This window comes from Crocodylus siamensis, chromosome 10 (genome assembly GCF_052110815.1).
Source record: "Crocodylus siamensis isolate JL-2025a chromosome 10, ASM5211081v1, whole genome shotgun sequence".
Lineage (NCBI taxonomy): Eukaryota > Metazoa > Chordata > Crocodylia > Crocodylidae > Crocodylus > Crocodylus siamensis.
In genome coordinates, this window is record NC_143404.1 from 44,263,257 (window position 1) to 44,279,580 (window position 16,324).

General features: G+C 46.9%; 1 long non-coding RNA gene across 1 annotated transcript in view; it reads left to right on the forward strand.

Moving 5' to 3' along the window:
• LOC149856532 (uncharacterized) overlaps positions 1-16,324 on the forward strand; it is a 39,748-nt gene that overhangs the window by 3,649 nt on the left and 19,775 nt on the right. Inside the window, exon 2 of the long non-coding RNA XR_016444449.1 lies at positions 2,746-2,896. This is a non-coding gene — a long non-coding RNA (uncharacterized LOC149856532). The remainder of the gene's footprint in view (positions 1-2,745; positions 2,897-16,324) is intronic.

Sequence of the window (16,324 nt, forward strand, 5' to 3'; positions counted from 1 at the left end):
TAAAGGAACCAATCTCCCATTTACAACGTTGTTCCTATGGGAAAACTGATTCCGAGTTACGATGTTTCGACTTAACACATGGTTTTCAGGAACCAATTGCATCGTAAGTCTGAGGACTGCCTGTATTACAATTTCTCTAAACAAGTTAGTATAATGGGTGCCATCTTGCCTGAACTACTATGATTTCAGTTTCTCTACTTCTCCACTAGTCCTTTTAGCCTAATCATTAGGCATCGGTCCCCAGCGTGTAATAAGATTTATTACTGTGATTACATGTATGTTCTATTTATAGCAGTGCTGAAAAAATATGACTAGTGTCACTTCACTGTGTTGGGACCCTGGTCTTTCTGATAATATTGTACCAAAAAAACCCCCATTACAATATAAGATGTTCTGATGCCTGGAGCAGTACATAACTGTTTGTAAAACCATCAGATTCAGTGTGGCCTTCAGATTGCAGAACTGTCCATCTCTTTTTCTGTGGCACTTGAGTATAATCATGGTGCACAATTCACAGATAACTTTAATTGTTGCACTTAGAAAGTGGGTTTTTAAACCTTGTATTCTAAAAATTGACACAACACTCCATTGATGAATAGTAGAAAGGCTTGCTTTAAAACTACCAACACGCTACAAAACTAAATGACAGAAAAGACTCTTTCCCAATAGAAAATGAGCTATTAGTCCTTGTATTATCTTAGCTGCAAAGAGATCTTTACCCAATGCAGGTAGAAAGCAGTTCTTCATAGATTTTATAGATTTCATAGACGCTAGGGTGGAAGGGACGTCACAAAATCATTGGGTCCAGCCCCCTGCCCAAAGGGCAGGAAGTCAGCAGGGGTGAAATGATTCCAGCAAGATAGGCATCCCAGTGTTTTTTGAAAATATTCAGAGTAGGTGCTTGCACCACCTCTGGACAGAGTCTTTTCAAGCCCCTTGGGACTGGGACAGTAAAGAAGTTTTTCCTTATGTTTCTTGTACAGTCTCACAGCGTGGATCCTTTGCTTATCAGCTGGGTGGCAGGATGGCTTCTTGGTCTTCCCTGGACTGCACACACCTTGCTGGAAAATCTGTTTAGTTCTTATATTGTTTAATTGTATAGCTTCAAAGCATTTTTCCTTGATGGCTGATTTAAGTCCAAACAAAACACAGAGGAAAAGGGTGACCATCATATTACAACTGTTAAATTGCCTGGCTCCTGTTTTTGGATTTATCTAGGTGTGAAGACTTGTGTTTCTCTACAGCCCCTGCAATTATAACAGGTCTTGAGTGGTGAAACAGGATGCTTAGAGGCATTGGTTACCAGACCTGTCTTTAGGTATTTGTTTTTCAATGGGGAAAATTTGCAATAGCTTGTACCAGTACCAGTCTATTTAGAAAACTCCAGACATACATTGAATGATTGAGACATTTGTAACACTTTTGGATGCCTGTTTTGAGAAATGTAAGCATATCATGTACAGGACATCTTTCCTGTACATCTTACAGGTTTCTTTTGAGATGCGTATTTAGTCTTTTGTCTTCCTTAGTTGCTAGTTCAGTTGAAATGCATATGTAGTTTCCTTGCCTTCTCTAGTTACACTGGCTCAGCCTTTTCTTTGGCTTTCTTAGATACATACATGTGATGAATGTGTCAGGTCTCTGTCAACAATTTTAACTATCACTTTTATTATTTTATGGCATGGGTTTAGTATTGGATACCACAAGCACTCTACTGTCTCAGTGCTTAATGGGTTGCAAGCCATTAGCAGAGTTTGATTTTCCTCTGGCAGTCTTGTTACCACAACCCAGTCTTGCCCCAGCCATTGTCTTGCATTTTGGTGCAAGAGACACTGTCCAAGCTTTCACACTTTTCATATGCAGTGTGGCCTTCAGGTTACAAAACTGTCCATCTCCCATTCTGTGGCAGTAGAGTATAAAAATGGTGCACAATTCACAGATAACTTTAATAACCAAGAAGACAGGGTAGATGTGCACCTTACAAACTAACTACATTGGAGCTATATAAATTTTCATTAGCATAAATTTACTTCTTCAGATTCTGTCTAATTAAATGAGCACCTCATGAGATGAGTTGAGGTTCAAGGAATCTTTTGCTCTATTTCTCTGATTTAGTTACTCTAAATCAGAGATCCAACACATTGGAGCAGACTTGATTCATCAAGTCTGCTCCACACACGAGCTGAAGCACACTGTGCTGTGCTGCATGCAATTGTATACATGGCAAAATGCATGCCAGTGCACAGAAAATAGTAGTGGTGAGCTTTTGAACTAAAATACTTTCAATGTGTTTTAGTTCAAAAGCGCGCTGCTGCCATTTTCTTAGCACTGATGCACATTTTACTGCTTATACAACTGTATGTGCTGCAGCGCCAAGTGGTTTTAAAAGCACATGGTGCTGTGGTGCAAGTATATGTAGTAGAGGTGCACCAATGCATCTGTCTGATATCGGACTGGCACTGATAGAAAGAAAATTGACGATATCAGAAATTGTCCTGAAGTGGCCAATAACTTGACCATAATCAGTGTAGGGCCCATATCTGAGATGTTGCGGAGAAGATCCCCAGGCTCATCAAGCCCTCTGACTGCTACCACATGCTCCTCATTCATGTGGGAAAAAATGACTTGGCCAGGAGTAATCTGGACTGGGTCATGAGTGGCTACAGAGCTCTGGGGGTCAGGCTCCGGGGGTCAGGCTCCAGGGGTCAGGGGCTCACATAGGCTTCTCCATGCTCCCTGTTGCAGGCCATGGTCCTAGGAGGAAATGATGCATCGAGGAAGTGAACCAACATCTCCGATGATGGTGCCACTGAGAGGGCTTTGGTTTCCTAGACCACAGCGCACACTTCAGGGAGAGGACTTCTGGGGAGAGACAGCATTCACCTCACACTGAGAGGTAAGTCCTTGTTCTCAGAAAGGTAAGTTCCCTGTTCTCAATCTTCTTGATAAGACTATACACTAAGATTGCTGGGGGACAGGGAAACCACTGGAGCATAGCCGGGGACTGACATGCAAGAAAGTTCCATAGATAGGGATACCAGGAGGGCCACTCTCGTGGGAGCTGAGGGAATAGTTCTCTTTCAGCATGACAGGAAGTCAAGGGTCTCCGTAGGAAGACTCAGGTGCCTGTACACTAATGCCAGGAGCATGGGGAACAAGCGCTCTCCAGTGGCCATTATGATCTGGTAAGAATTATGGAGACCTGGTGAGACGCCTCACATGATTGGAGCATAACCATGAAGGACTATGCATAGAAGGGACCAAGTAGGGAAAAAAGGTGGAGATGTATCTCTTTATGTGAAGGAACAGTACACTTCCTTGGAGGCTGACATCGGTTCCAAAGATGAATGGCTTGAAACCCTCTGGGTCAAGCTGTGGGGGGAGGGAGGGAATGTGGTGAGAGAGATCTAACTACAGGCCAATACTACAGACCACCAAACAAGGGCAAGGAACTTGATCTAGAGTTCGCCCGAGAACTAACAGAGGCTGCGCGGGCACAGAGCATGGTCATCATAGGCAACTTCAGTTATCTAGACATCTCTTAGGAGGAACACTTGGCTAATTTGGATCAGTCATGTTTCTTCCTGACCTGCATCAGAGAGCTTTTTTCTGACTCAGGAGGTGCACGGGCCAATCAGAGGTAACATTCTTCTAGATTTGGTCCTGGCCAAAGGAGATGACTTGGTGACCGACTTAAACATAGAGGGCAGCCTGGGCGATAGCAACCATGAAACCATTACGTTCATGGTCTGTTGCAAGGCAAACAAATCAGATAGCAGGCTTGAAGTTTTGGACTTCAAAAATGCAAACTTCAACAAGCTCAGGTCACTAGTAGGGAAAGCGCTGCGGGACCAGGGACCAAAGGCAAAAGGAGATCATGAAGAGTGGTCATTGCTAAAGGAAACAATCTTTGAAGCACAAAGGAAGTCCATTACCATGCGAAGGAAATGTAGCAAAAGGGCTGGGAAGCCCTCTTGGCTAAACAGGGAAATAATGGTCCTATTAAGAAAGAATAAAGAGTCAATGGAAACTAGGGACAGCCCCCCAGGAGGACTATATAGCCATGGCCCGCACTTGTAGGGATCGGATTAGAAAAGCTAAGGAAATGACTGAACTAAAATTAGCAACGGGAATCAAAGACAACAAGAATCCTTCTTTAGGTATGTAGGGAACAGGAGGAAAACGAATGGGAGTGTCAGGGCATTGCTCAACAACTCAAGACAGCTAGTCACTGACACTCAGGAGAAAACTGAACTCCTGAATGACTACTTTGCCTCAGTCTTTCACCAGGCCAAGGGGAAAATCATGCCAGCTAGGGTACAGGATGAGCAGGGTTCAAACGATGGCCTTCCTACTATTACCGTAGAACTGGTGTGTGATTAGTTAAAGAAATTGGATGTATATAAGTCAGCAGGACCAGATGAACTTCATCTGAGAGTGCTGAGGGAGCTGGCCAAAGAAATCGTGGAACCTCTGGCAAATCTGTTCCAAAACTCATGGTACTCCGGGGAGGTCCCCGAGAACTGGAAGAAGGCGAATGATATGCCCATCTTTAGGAAGAGGAGGAGGGAGGACCTAGGTAACTATAGGCCAATTAGCCTAACTTCTATCCCTGGGAAAATCCTGGAAAAATTCATTAAGGAGTCTATGTGAAATAGGCTTGCAGAAGGTAGGATTCTGAATGACAGCCAGCATGGCTTTGTCATGGTCAGGTCTTGTCTTATCAACCTCATCTCCTTTTACGATCAGGTGACTCATCACCTGGATAAGAGAGAGGAGGTTGACATTAAATACCTCGACTTCCAAAAAGCTTTCGATCTGGTATCCCACAATCTGTTAGGGGAGGTACAGAGCTGCAGAATGGATGTCACCCTAAGACACTTAAATGGGCAGCCTCCTGCCTGAGAAACATCTGAATCAATTTTCCATCAAGGCATGGCAGGAAAAAGAGGGGTGGGTGGTTGGCCCAGAAACATGTGGGTGGGCGGAGATCTAACTGGCACCGGGAAGGCCCCCTGGCACCGGGAAGGCTACCTTCCCTGCTGTTCTCATCCCACTGCACCTTAACACATACACGTGACACGAGTTTTGCTTTGAACAGTTTGAGATGCAGTTTCACAGAACCCTCTACTAAGCCTATCTCCTTGAAACTTGGCAGGCTACATGCCTGCAGAAGGGGTTCCCATCTCTGCAGTTTTCATCTGAATCAGGAAAGAAATGACAAAGTTATAGGCATTTCAGTGATTCCCCATTATAGGCTATGGCCGAATCACCGAAACAGCGTTGAAACTGCGAAACAGATTCAGATGAATTGAAACAGACCAGTGATCTGAAACACCAAAACAAATCACTGTCCTATGAAATGGCCAAATCCAAAATGAAACATAGCTGTTTTGTGCAGCCCTAATAGTTAATAGTTCAGATGTTTATACCTTAAGAATACCTGACCCACAGCTTGTCTTCTGCAAGTCAGGCCTTCTTCCAAGACGGTATGCATACCAAACAGTATAGACAGGAATCAGAATCTGTTCTATTGCAGTGGCACAACACATTGTAAGTTGTAGTTTGGTGCAGCAGGATTCCAGGGGAGTTAATAACAGATAACCACAGTTACCAATCTGTGCAAGCCTTTACTGTGCATAACCATAGGAGTTAACAGGACAGTATTTACAAATAGCAAACCTGCATTTTAAAAAGCATTTACAGATCAAAGGATGCCTATTTAGCTTTTTAGATCACTATGTGCCTACACATTTTTGGCTTATGGAGAGACAAATGGACAGAACCAAAATATACAGAACATCTGAAACGGGTTTTTTTCAGTCCAGCACCACTGACACTAAGTAGCAACTAAAGAATAGTATTCCAGGAAACATTGCCAATCTTGTTATAGAATTTCTTTTGAGCGAAAGCGGGACAGTATAAAGTTTGATTTCAACCATAATGTACCTAACAATCTGCCAGTGTAACAGTTACTATCTACAATGGTGGCTCTTGTTAGACTCTGAAAATGACAGCTCTCCGCTTGCACTCATTTTTTTAAAATGGAAAAAGAAAGTAATATTCTGTTACAAACAGCTTAGACTACAACAGGTCAGAATGTATTTGATGCAGTGCATTCCTATTTGAAATCTCTAACTTTATTTTGTGAATCACATGCAAGTATTTGCACAACTAAGGGCACGTCTACATTTGAATTAACACACCATAGTTACAGAGCATTATGTTCAGTACCTCTAATAACAGTGCATGCCTTTTTAGTGATGCTTATGCAGAGTAGAGTAATTTGACTGCACATTAGTGCATTACCACAGCTTTTGCCATGATGCACTGATGCACAATAGAATTAGTCTACTGCTCATTTAGCGTCTCATGTAGACCTAACCTAACAGTGCTAATATTGCATGGCACCTGCAGCACTCTTAAAAGGTTCTCAGAGCAGTCCAGGGCATTGTGGAACTAAGAGTTAGGGAAACAAAGACAAAGATGCTGGCACCCTGTCTCTTGCGGCTATACAGAATGCTACTGTCTCTTTCATGAACAGACAAAGATAATACTCTCAACCAGCCAGCAATACTGAAAAACAACAGGAGCAAGAACAGCAGACTTTGTGGCCTTCAACTCTATTAGAACAAGGTTTCAGGTTATCTTTGCTGACCTTCTTGCTGGATGCCTCCATTTTGCTTTCTTAACTGGCTGTATTAGTCTACAACTGCCAGCCTTGGTTTATGTTCTACTTGTTGCTGATATTTATGTTGCAGAAATTGCTACGGTTCGTTTCTCGGGAGGCAAAGAACTCTCAGACACACGCTATTAGCAATACAAAAGGTATATTTGCAAATAGGGTCAGAGCGAAGACAAAAGACCACACTCTGCCCGCGGGGAAAACTTCTCAGCAGGCTTTATCCCCTCTCTCCTGAGCACGTGTGCAGAAGCAGGAACTCTTACAACTCATTTCCGGTTCATACAAACATATATGAAATGACATCACGTCATCCGTCGCATGTGCATTATAATTAACTACTTAAGTATGCGGGGCGGATAGGCTTATATGCATTAGTTAATTACGCCTGCTCAGAAAGCTCTTTAGGTTACCAAAAGTTCAAACCCCCCCCTTCTTCCCAAGGACACAGCCAATTAAATCACAGCCTTTGTAGTTTACAAGAGTAGAGGCAGAGGAGTTTGAAGGTATGTGTGATTTAGTGTTACAAAGAGATAGTAAATTAGCGAGATGTCCTTGGTGATATTTCTTCTCTACCTCCTCCTCCCACCAGGGAGAGCTGGCAGCTGTGCTGTTCTAACAACACTATTCATAATGCATTTTTAATAATATTTCTAACATTTAAAAGAAACAAAAGGTCAGTACTTCAACACAAGTGAATGGAAACAAATCCATCACGTGACAGGGCTATCTAACCATTTGTAAACCTCCCCCTTGTCAGGTGACTGAAGCCTGGAAATGAGAGCTCGCTCTCCTACCAACATCTCCTCTATAACTGCAGAACCACAATCCACTGCCTGTACGCCCCTGACAAGTGCAAGTTTCACAGGCAGGGGCATGCAGGCAGCAGATCACAGCTCTGCTCCAGCTCCAGCCTTAGTTGTCATCCTAAGATCTTGATTCCTGCCCTGGCCCAAAATCCAGTGCAGCTCCCTACTCTCCCACTTTTGAGCAAAATAAATTCTGTGACAAGATTGGCAATGTTTCCTAGCATAGTGTCAATGGTGCTGGACTGAAAAAAACCCAGCACACTTTTCATATGTTGTTTTGTAGATTTTGGTTCTGTTCATGTCTCTCCATAAGCCAAAAAATGTGTGGGCACATGGTGATCTAAAAAGCTAAATAGGCATCATAGTCTGGGCCTCTGATGTAGTAATCAGGTACAATTTAGGCCTAACTGTTCTGAAATGTGATGAAGTTACTCCCAGGAATGCAAACTATGATTACCAGAGTGCTGTATTTCTTTTTAAAAGGTTGGCAAAGTCATCTGAATAATAAAAAGGGGGTGGACTACTGGATCCTGTCTCGTTTGGGAAGGGGGTCACACAAGGGCCAGGGGAACATGGGGTGGAGGTCAAGCTGCTTACTCATTACCCCTTTCCATTGGTGACGCATAGGGGGTGCTTGCAGGTGCATGTGCACCCCAAGATTGAAGGTTGCACCCCCATAGAGAAGCACTGTGGACACTGCCAGCAGCGCCTGCAGGCAATTGCCAATCGCCACCCCTCCCCACCTCCGACACCGCCAGCGGCATCTGTGGGTGGTCACCAATTGCCGCTGGCAGCCATCACTGCTGCCGGCAGCATCTGCAGGTGGTTGCTGGTTGCCACTGGTATCTACAGATGGTTGCCGATCGCTGCTGGCCACCAGTGTCTGTGGATGGTTGCTGATTGCCACTGGCCTCTGGCGCTGCTGCCACCACCCCTCCCCACTGCCGACACCACCGCAGCAGCATGGTCGCCGTGCCCCGCCAGGCTCGGTTCATGGCCCTTGCCCCCTCCCCCCCACCCCCCTCAACCTGAACAGAGTTGCTTTCCAAGCTGATATCCATGGAGAGTCTGGGAGCATGGGGCTGTCACAGTCCAGATGCTAATGAGGTCTTCATGAAGACCAGCCAGAGTGGTGCAGGCAGGGGTTGCTGGGAAATGGAATCTGGCCACTGGCCAGAGCTACCATTTTGCCCATCCAGTATTTACTCAAATCCAAGACAAGGTTTTTTCCCCCTCTGTCATTCAATATGGGAGTAGAAGGCTGTTTCAGCTCTGACTCCAGCCCCAAGCCCAGGCCCCATGTCAAAGATGTAGTAGCTGCCTCCACCTCCAACCCCCCACTGGCACCCTGCCCCCCACCTACCTACCTCCCCACAAGCCCTGCACACCCCAACCCCTGTCACTTATCATCATTCATGGCTTTAGCCCCCCCTGGGCTCAGGTACACCCCAGGTAATTATGTGCAAAACCCCCTCAAAATTTGTTTTTTTTTAACAAACTAAACGAAATAAAACAGTATTGGAACCTTCTTTAGAAATATATGTATGCACTTTGAACGGTTGGAGGGGATGTGTGCAGGGTTTGTGGACAGGTGTGAAGGAGTGTCAGTGTGTGCATAGGGGTTGTGGGCAGATGAGTGTGTGTGAAGGGGGTGGGTATGGGAATAGGTGATATATGTGGGAGGGGTTGTGAAAGGATGTGGGTGTGTGGGGTTTTTGTTGGTGGGTATGGGTCCCCCACCACATTCCACCTCTCCCCATGGTGCACAGCCCCTGCCACTGGCGGCTCAGTGACAGCAGGCCCTTGGGGTGCTCATGGCAGGCAGAGCCCCCAGCAGTGCATACCTCTGGCTGAGTCTCAGGGCCTGCATATGCTGGTCTGGCTCACTGGCATGCACTTTGAAAGCAGACTGGGCTGGCTCCCTGCCAGTATGTGGGGGTTGTGGCATAGCATAGTTTCATAGTTTCAAGGGTCAGACGGGACCTGAGCAAATCATCTAGTCCGACCCCCCGCCATGACAGGAAGCAATACTGGGGTCAAACAACCCCAGCAAGATGTTCATCCAACGTCCTCTTAAAAACCCCCAGGTTAGGAGCCAGGACCACCTCTCTTGGAAGTTGGTTCCAGATCCTAGCCGCCCTGACCGTGAAGTAGTGCTTCCTGATATCTAGCCTAAATCTACCCTCAGCCAGCTTGTGACCGTTATTTCTGGTCACTCCTGGCAGTGCACAGGGGAACAGTGACTCCCCCAGTGGCCACTGATCCCCCCTGACTAGTTTATAACAGGCCACAAGATCCCCTTTCAGCCTTCTCTTTTGGAGGCTGAACAGGTTCAGGTCTCGTAGCCTCTCCTCATAGGGCCTGCCCTGCTGTCTCCTGATCATGCGAGTGGCCCTCCCCTGGACCCTCTCGATGCTGTCCACATCCCTCTTGAAGTGCGGTGCCCAGAACTGGATGCAGTACTCCAGTTGGGGCCTGTCCAGTGCCGCATCTAGGGGGAGGATCACCTCTTTGGACCTGCTTGAGATGCATCTGTGAATGCATGACAAGGTACGGTTGGCCTTCCTTACTGCCTCTCCACACTGCCGGCCCATGTTCATCTTTGAGTCAATTATGACTCCAAGATCCTTTTCCGCTTCCGTGCTGACAAGAGGGGAGTTCCCCAACCTGTAGGTATGGTGCCGGTTGTTCCTCCCCAGGTGCATCACCTTGCACTTGTCTGTGTTGAATCCCATCCTATTCACATCCACCCACCCTTGTAGCCTGCCTAGGTCTGATTGAAGCCTGATGCTACCTTCTAGTGTGCCCACATCCCCCCACATCTTAGTGTCATCAGCAAATTTGAACAGGGTGCTTTTTACCCCCTCATCCAAATCAATGATGAAGATGTTGAATAGTGCGGGCCCGAGGACAGAGCCCTGCGGAACCCCACTGCCCACGTCCTTCCAGGTTGAGAAGGTCCCATCCACTACCACCCTCTGGGTGCGGCCCTCCAGCCAGTTGGCGACCCAGTTGACTGTGTGGGCATCGACACCACAGTCCCCCAGTTTCTTAATGAGAACAGGGTGAGAGACAGTGTCGAATGCCTTCCGGAAGTCTAGGAAGACTGCGTCCACTGCTACCCCCGCATCTAATGATCTGGTAACCTGATCATAGAAGGCCACCAGGTTGGTCTGACAGGACCTACCACTGATGAACCTGTGTTGGTTGCCCCTAAGCATTCAGTCCCCAGCTGGCCCCTCATGGATGTGTGCCAGCATAATTTTCTCAAACAGCTTGCCTAGGATCGAGGTAAGACTGACTGGCCTATAGTTTCCTGGGTTGTCCTTCCTCCCCTTTTTGAAGATTGGTACCATGTTGGCCCTCTTCCAGTCCTCTGGGACCACACCAGAGCACCACGAGTGCTCATAGAGCTGTGCCAGGGGTCCTGCAATGACCTCAGCCAATTCCTTAAGGACTCTAGGGTGGAGATGGTCCGGGCCAGCTGACTTAAACACATCCACCCCCTCCAGAAGCCCCCTAACTAGTTCCACACTAACCTTTGGCCCAGGTGTGCCTCCCCTTTAAAGGGCCCACCAATGACAGAAGCTGCACTTGGCCCCTGGCTCCCCAGTGCAGAAGTTCGAAGCACCGCTGCATGTGCAGAAGCCTGTTGCACCCCTGTGAGCCCTAGGACCCCCTAGGACTCCAAGCAGGACCCCCAAAACCCTTAATGATGCCCAGCCTAGCCAGAGGTAAGTGGGGGTCCATGGTGGGAGGTACTTAGCCCAGCTGCAAGGAGGTAACTGAGGACGGTTATGCCCTCCCTCAGCTCCTACTTGTCCCAGCCCTACAGGGAGCCATGCGACCAGAGCCTTGCAAACAGAATGCACAAGCAGGTGTGCTTCTAGGCCTGGCATATGAGTTTGCACAGGAGGGCCATGAGGCCCTAGGCAGAGAACTTCAAGAGAGTGGTTCGCACAGTAGTAGCCTGCTATCGGCACAATGGTAGGTGGGACATGTTGCACCCTAAGGTTCCCACTTGTGGCTGGATCCATCTGCTCTGCTACTTCTGATGCCTCCACCCAGATGGAACCCATGGTTCCAGCCTCTATTCAGCTGGAGCCCCTAGCTGTCAGCTGAAGGGGCTGCCTGGCATGACTCCAGCCACATGGGATTGAGAGCATTGCAACCTACCCTTGTAAGGTTTGCTCTGTATTGGAGTCTCTGGATCCCAGATAGGGAAGCTCCAGACCATGGCACAGAGGCTGCATGCCATCAAGGATGGTGAACAGGAGATTGACTCCTACTCCCAGGCCCTTCACTCCAGGACAGAAGAGTGACCCAGGTTTCCTACCAGGACCAGGGAGGCCAAGAGGAACTCCCATACTGTCTAGCCAGGGGCTAGACAAAAGCTGTCTCCAGCCCCGAGGCTTACTGAACCAGGTTCACCACACCGCTGCATCTCTGAAACAGGTACAAACCTCTTGCAGCACCAGTAGAATATGCAGAGCTTCCAGCCACTGCAAGTAATGAAGAAACATGACCAGCTATCATTCCTAAGATGAAACACAGAGTGGTTGTTGTGGGTGACTCCCTCCTGAGGGGAACACAGGGAGTGATCTGTCACCCTGCCCCCTTAACTTGAGAGTTCTGCTGCCTCCCAGGAGTCTGTATCTGGGATGTAGTTAAAATCCCAAAACTTATCTGGCCCTCCAATCACTACCCTATGTTTCTTATCTATGTGGGCACAAATGACATGGCTCAGAGCAATCCCAGCTGGGTCATGAGTGGCTACAGGGCTCTGGAAGTAGGGCTCAGGGGGTTGGGAGCACAGGTGGTTTTTTCCTCCATCCTTCTGGTTAAGGGTCATGGGCAGAGGAGGGAGAGATGAATTGAAGCAGTAAACAGAAGACTGTGGTGCTGGTGCCACCATGAAGGCTTTGGCTTCTACGACCACAGTCCACTCTTCAGAGAGAGAGGCAGTGGTCTGTTGGGAAGAGACTGCCTCCACCTCACTCCACTGGGAAAGAAGCTCTTTTCAGCCAGAATGGCTGACCTTCTCGATCGGGCTTTAAACTAAGCTTTTTGGGGGATGGGCGGTGAACCACCACAGCAAGCTCACCAAAGCATCAACTGCAAAATCATCAGGTTAGGATGCTCAAGGGAACCTACTTCTACCCCAGCCCAGGAACATAGCTTCTCCATGAGTACAGGCAAGCCTAGGGCCTCCAACAGCATACTTATGTGCCTGTACACTAATGCTAGGAGTTTGGGGAATAAACAGGACAAACTGGTCCTTTTAATAAACAGAAATTTTATCAGAATACTATGATCTGATAGGAATCATGGAGACCAGGTAGAACTCCTCTTATGACTGGACTACCAGTATAAATGGCTATACGCTGTACAGGAGAGAGAGTGCTGAAAAAGGGGGTGGGGTGTAGCTCTTTGTGAAGAAGAGCTACATATCCCTACAAGCTGAGACCGGCACTCAGGGAAGACTACTGGAGACCCTTTGGGTTAGAATATGAGGCGTACGTGGTGAAGGGGATAGTAGATTCTGTAGAAGTCTACTACAGACCTCAATACCAGAAACAAATGCTTGACCAAGAATTTGCCAGGGAACTGACTGAGGCTCTCAGTGTATGGTCACCATGGGACACTTCAGCTACCTGGATATCTCATGAGATGAGCACTCAGCCAAATCCAATCAGTTTCAAAGCTTCCCTATATGTGTGCATGAGCTCTACCTGTCATAAGAAGTTTATGGGCCAACAATAGGCAAGGTGCTGTTGGACCTGGTACCGGCCAAAGGGGATGATCAAATCGGTCACCTAAGAATCAAAGGGAAGCTGGGTGATAATGACCATGAGTTGATCACTTTCACCATCCATCGCAAAGCTGTCAAGTCAGCCAGTAATGTGGTAGTCCTTGACTTTAGGAGAGATGACTTTCATAAGCTCAGGAGGCTTGTTCTTGAAGCCCTGAGAGGTCATGATTTCATAGGGATGGGAGTTCATGATGAGTGGTAGCTCCTTAAGGAAGTGAACCTAGAAGTAGAAGGGGAGTCAATCCCCACCCATAGGAAAGATGATAAAAGGGCTCAACAACCCTCTTGGATCAACAGGGAACTCATGGACCTCCTATGTCTAAAAAAGAGAGATGTATAATGGATGGAGGACAGGAAACACCACTAAGGAGGAGTATAAAGCATTCGTCCACACCTGCAGGGAGCGAACTAGAAAAGCAACTGAACTCCATCTGGCTACACATATCAAGGACAATAAAAGGTCCTTCTTCACTTATGTGGGGAGTTGAAAGAAAAACAAAGGCAACTATGGACCCCTGCTAAACAAGCTGGGGCAGCTGACTACCAATGCCCAGGAAAAAGCCAATCTGCTTAATGATTACTTTGCATTGGTTTTTCACCAGCCCAAAGGGACCACCCTGCTGAACATGATGCAGGATGACTAGGGTGAGGATGAATATAGGCCCACCATTGGTGTGGATCTTGTTAAGGAGCATCTTGATAGCCTGGACCTCCACAGATCAGCTGGTTTGGATAGATTTCACCCAAGAATACTAAAAGACCTGGCAGACATCATAGCACAGGATATTCAAGACCTTGTGGCTCTTGGGTGAAGATTGGAAGAGGGCCAATGTGGTGCCCATCTTCATGAAAGGGAGGAAAGAAGATCCAGGAAACTACAGGCCAATCAGTTCGACCTCAATCCCTGGGAAGGTTTTGGAAAAAAATATCAAAGAAACCATTCTTGACAGGCTAACTAAAGGCACGTTCTGAGAGACAGCCAGCACGGGTTTGTTGTGGGTAGGTCTTGCCTGACCAATCTCCTTTCCTTCTCTGACCAGGTGACATATCACCTGGACAAAAGGGGAGCGGTTGGTATCATATATTTGGACTTCAAAAAAGCCTTTGACCTGGTGTCCCATGATGTCTTCATGGAAAAATTGGGCTGGACCCAGAGAGTGGTAGTTGATGGAACCAAATCAACACGGCACTCAGTGATTAATAGAGTACCCCAAGGCTCTGTTCTCAGACCGGTACTCTTTAATGTCTTCATAAATGATCTGGACATTGGTGTCAAAAGTAGACTGGCCAAGTTCACTAATGACACCAAACTTTGGGGAAGAGAGTCCACACCTGAGGATAGGCTGGTGATCCAGGCTGACCTTGATAGGCTTGCAAGGTGGGAGGATGAAATACTGAATGCCATCAAGTTAGAGAAATGCAAAATGCTCCACCTCAGGAATAAAAACCTGCATTACACTTACAGGCTTGGCAATGCTATGCTCACTAGCACCATGACTGAAGGAGACTTGGGGGTCATGATTGACCACAAGATGAACATAAGCCACCAATGCAGTACCACAGCTGGCAAAGCAAACAAAACTCTGGCTTACTTCTACCAATGCATCTTGTTCAAGACCCAGGATGTCATCCTCCCACTGTACTCAGCCTTGGTGAGGCCACAGCAGAAGTACTGCATCTTATTCTGGGCTCAACAATTTATGAAGGATGTGGAGAAGCTTGAAAGAGTCCAGAGGAGAGCCACATGCATGATCAGAGGGCAAGAGAACAGGCCTTATGAAGAGAGGCTGTGAGCTTTGGGACTGTTCATCCTGGAGAAGCAGAGGCTCAGGGGTAACTTAGTGGCAGCTTATAAGTACATAAGGGGTGTGCATCGGGATCTGGGGGAACACCTGTTCACCAGAGCACCCCAAGGGATGACAAGGTCCAACATTCACAAACTCCTGCAAGATCGTTTTAGGCTGGACATAAGGAAAAACTTCTTTACTGTCCGAGCCCCCAAAGCGTGGAACAGACTCCCCCAATGGTGGTGCAAGCACCTACTCTGGACACTTTCAAGGAACATTTGGATGTTTATCTTGCTGATATCCTTTGACCCTAGCTGACTTCCTGCCCTTTGGGCAAGAGTCTGGACTCGATGATCTTACGAGGTCCCTTCCAGCCCTAATGTCTATGAAATGGATAACAAGTCTCGCTGACCCGTAAAGATCTAATGGCTACTTAGGAGTTTTTCCTAGCCATAAAACATGCTTTTCATGGATTGCAAAGAGCGTTGCTGGGATAAAAAACAAAAAACTCGGATCTGCCACAAGTCAGATTAAATGTATACTTATTCCAACGAGCTTGGTGAAGGATGGTGGCTCATGCAATTATCTTTCTGTTCAGTTGTCTTTTCAACATTAGCATTGTTTCTGGCTACAGCACTTCATAGAAGAACCAAAGAAGGAAGAGAATCATTGAAATTACCAGAAGAAAACACTAACTGAAATAGTTTATAAGGCTATAGAGGAAAGAGAGTGTTTACTTCAGGTGAATCACTTAAAAGGCACCCAAAGCAAGCTCTTTGTTACAGCCACATAGGAACCTTTCATGCTTAAAGCCTCAGGCACTAGTGTAACAGGACACACAATGTTCTTCTCACAGGTCAGCTCCAACACGTTGCTATCCTAAGCAAAAAGGTATATTATACATGAAAGCAAAGCCAAAGAGGACTAGAACCAGTAATGCAGAACCAGATCCTGGCATCTCCAACCTTGGTCAGTTTGGCTCCCATCAGAAATCTAAAATTTCAAATGCAGCTGGCCTTTGAAACACAGTAAGGACATTGCATTTATGTAGCTCCAAGAGACTAGCTCCTGTGCTGAGCACATTTGGAATTATATTCAACTCCTTGAAGTGGCTCACAGTGCTGAGATTACAGACCAGTCGAGTGTCAGAGCAAAATTTTGATTAGATGCTGCCAGCACAGAAGATTGAGACTGACATGCATATTGGACTCTGTGAGTGGAAAGTTCCAAGGCT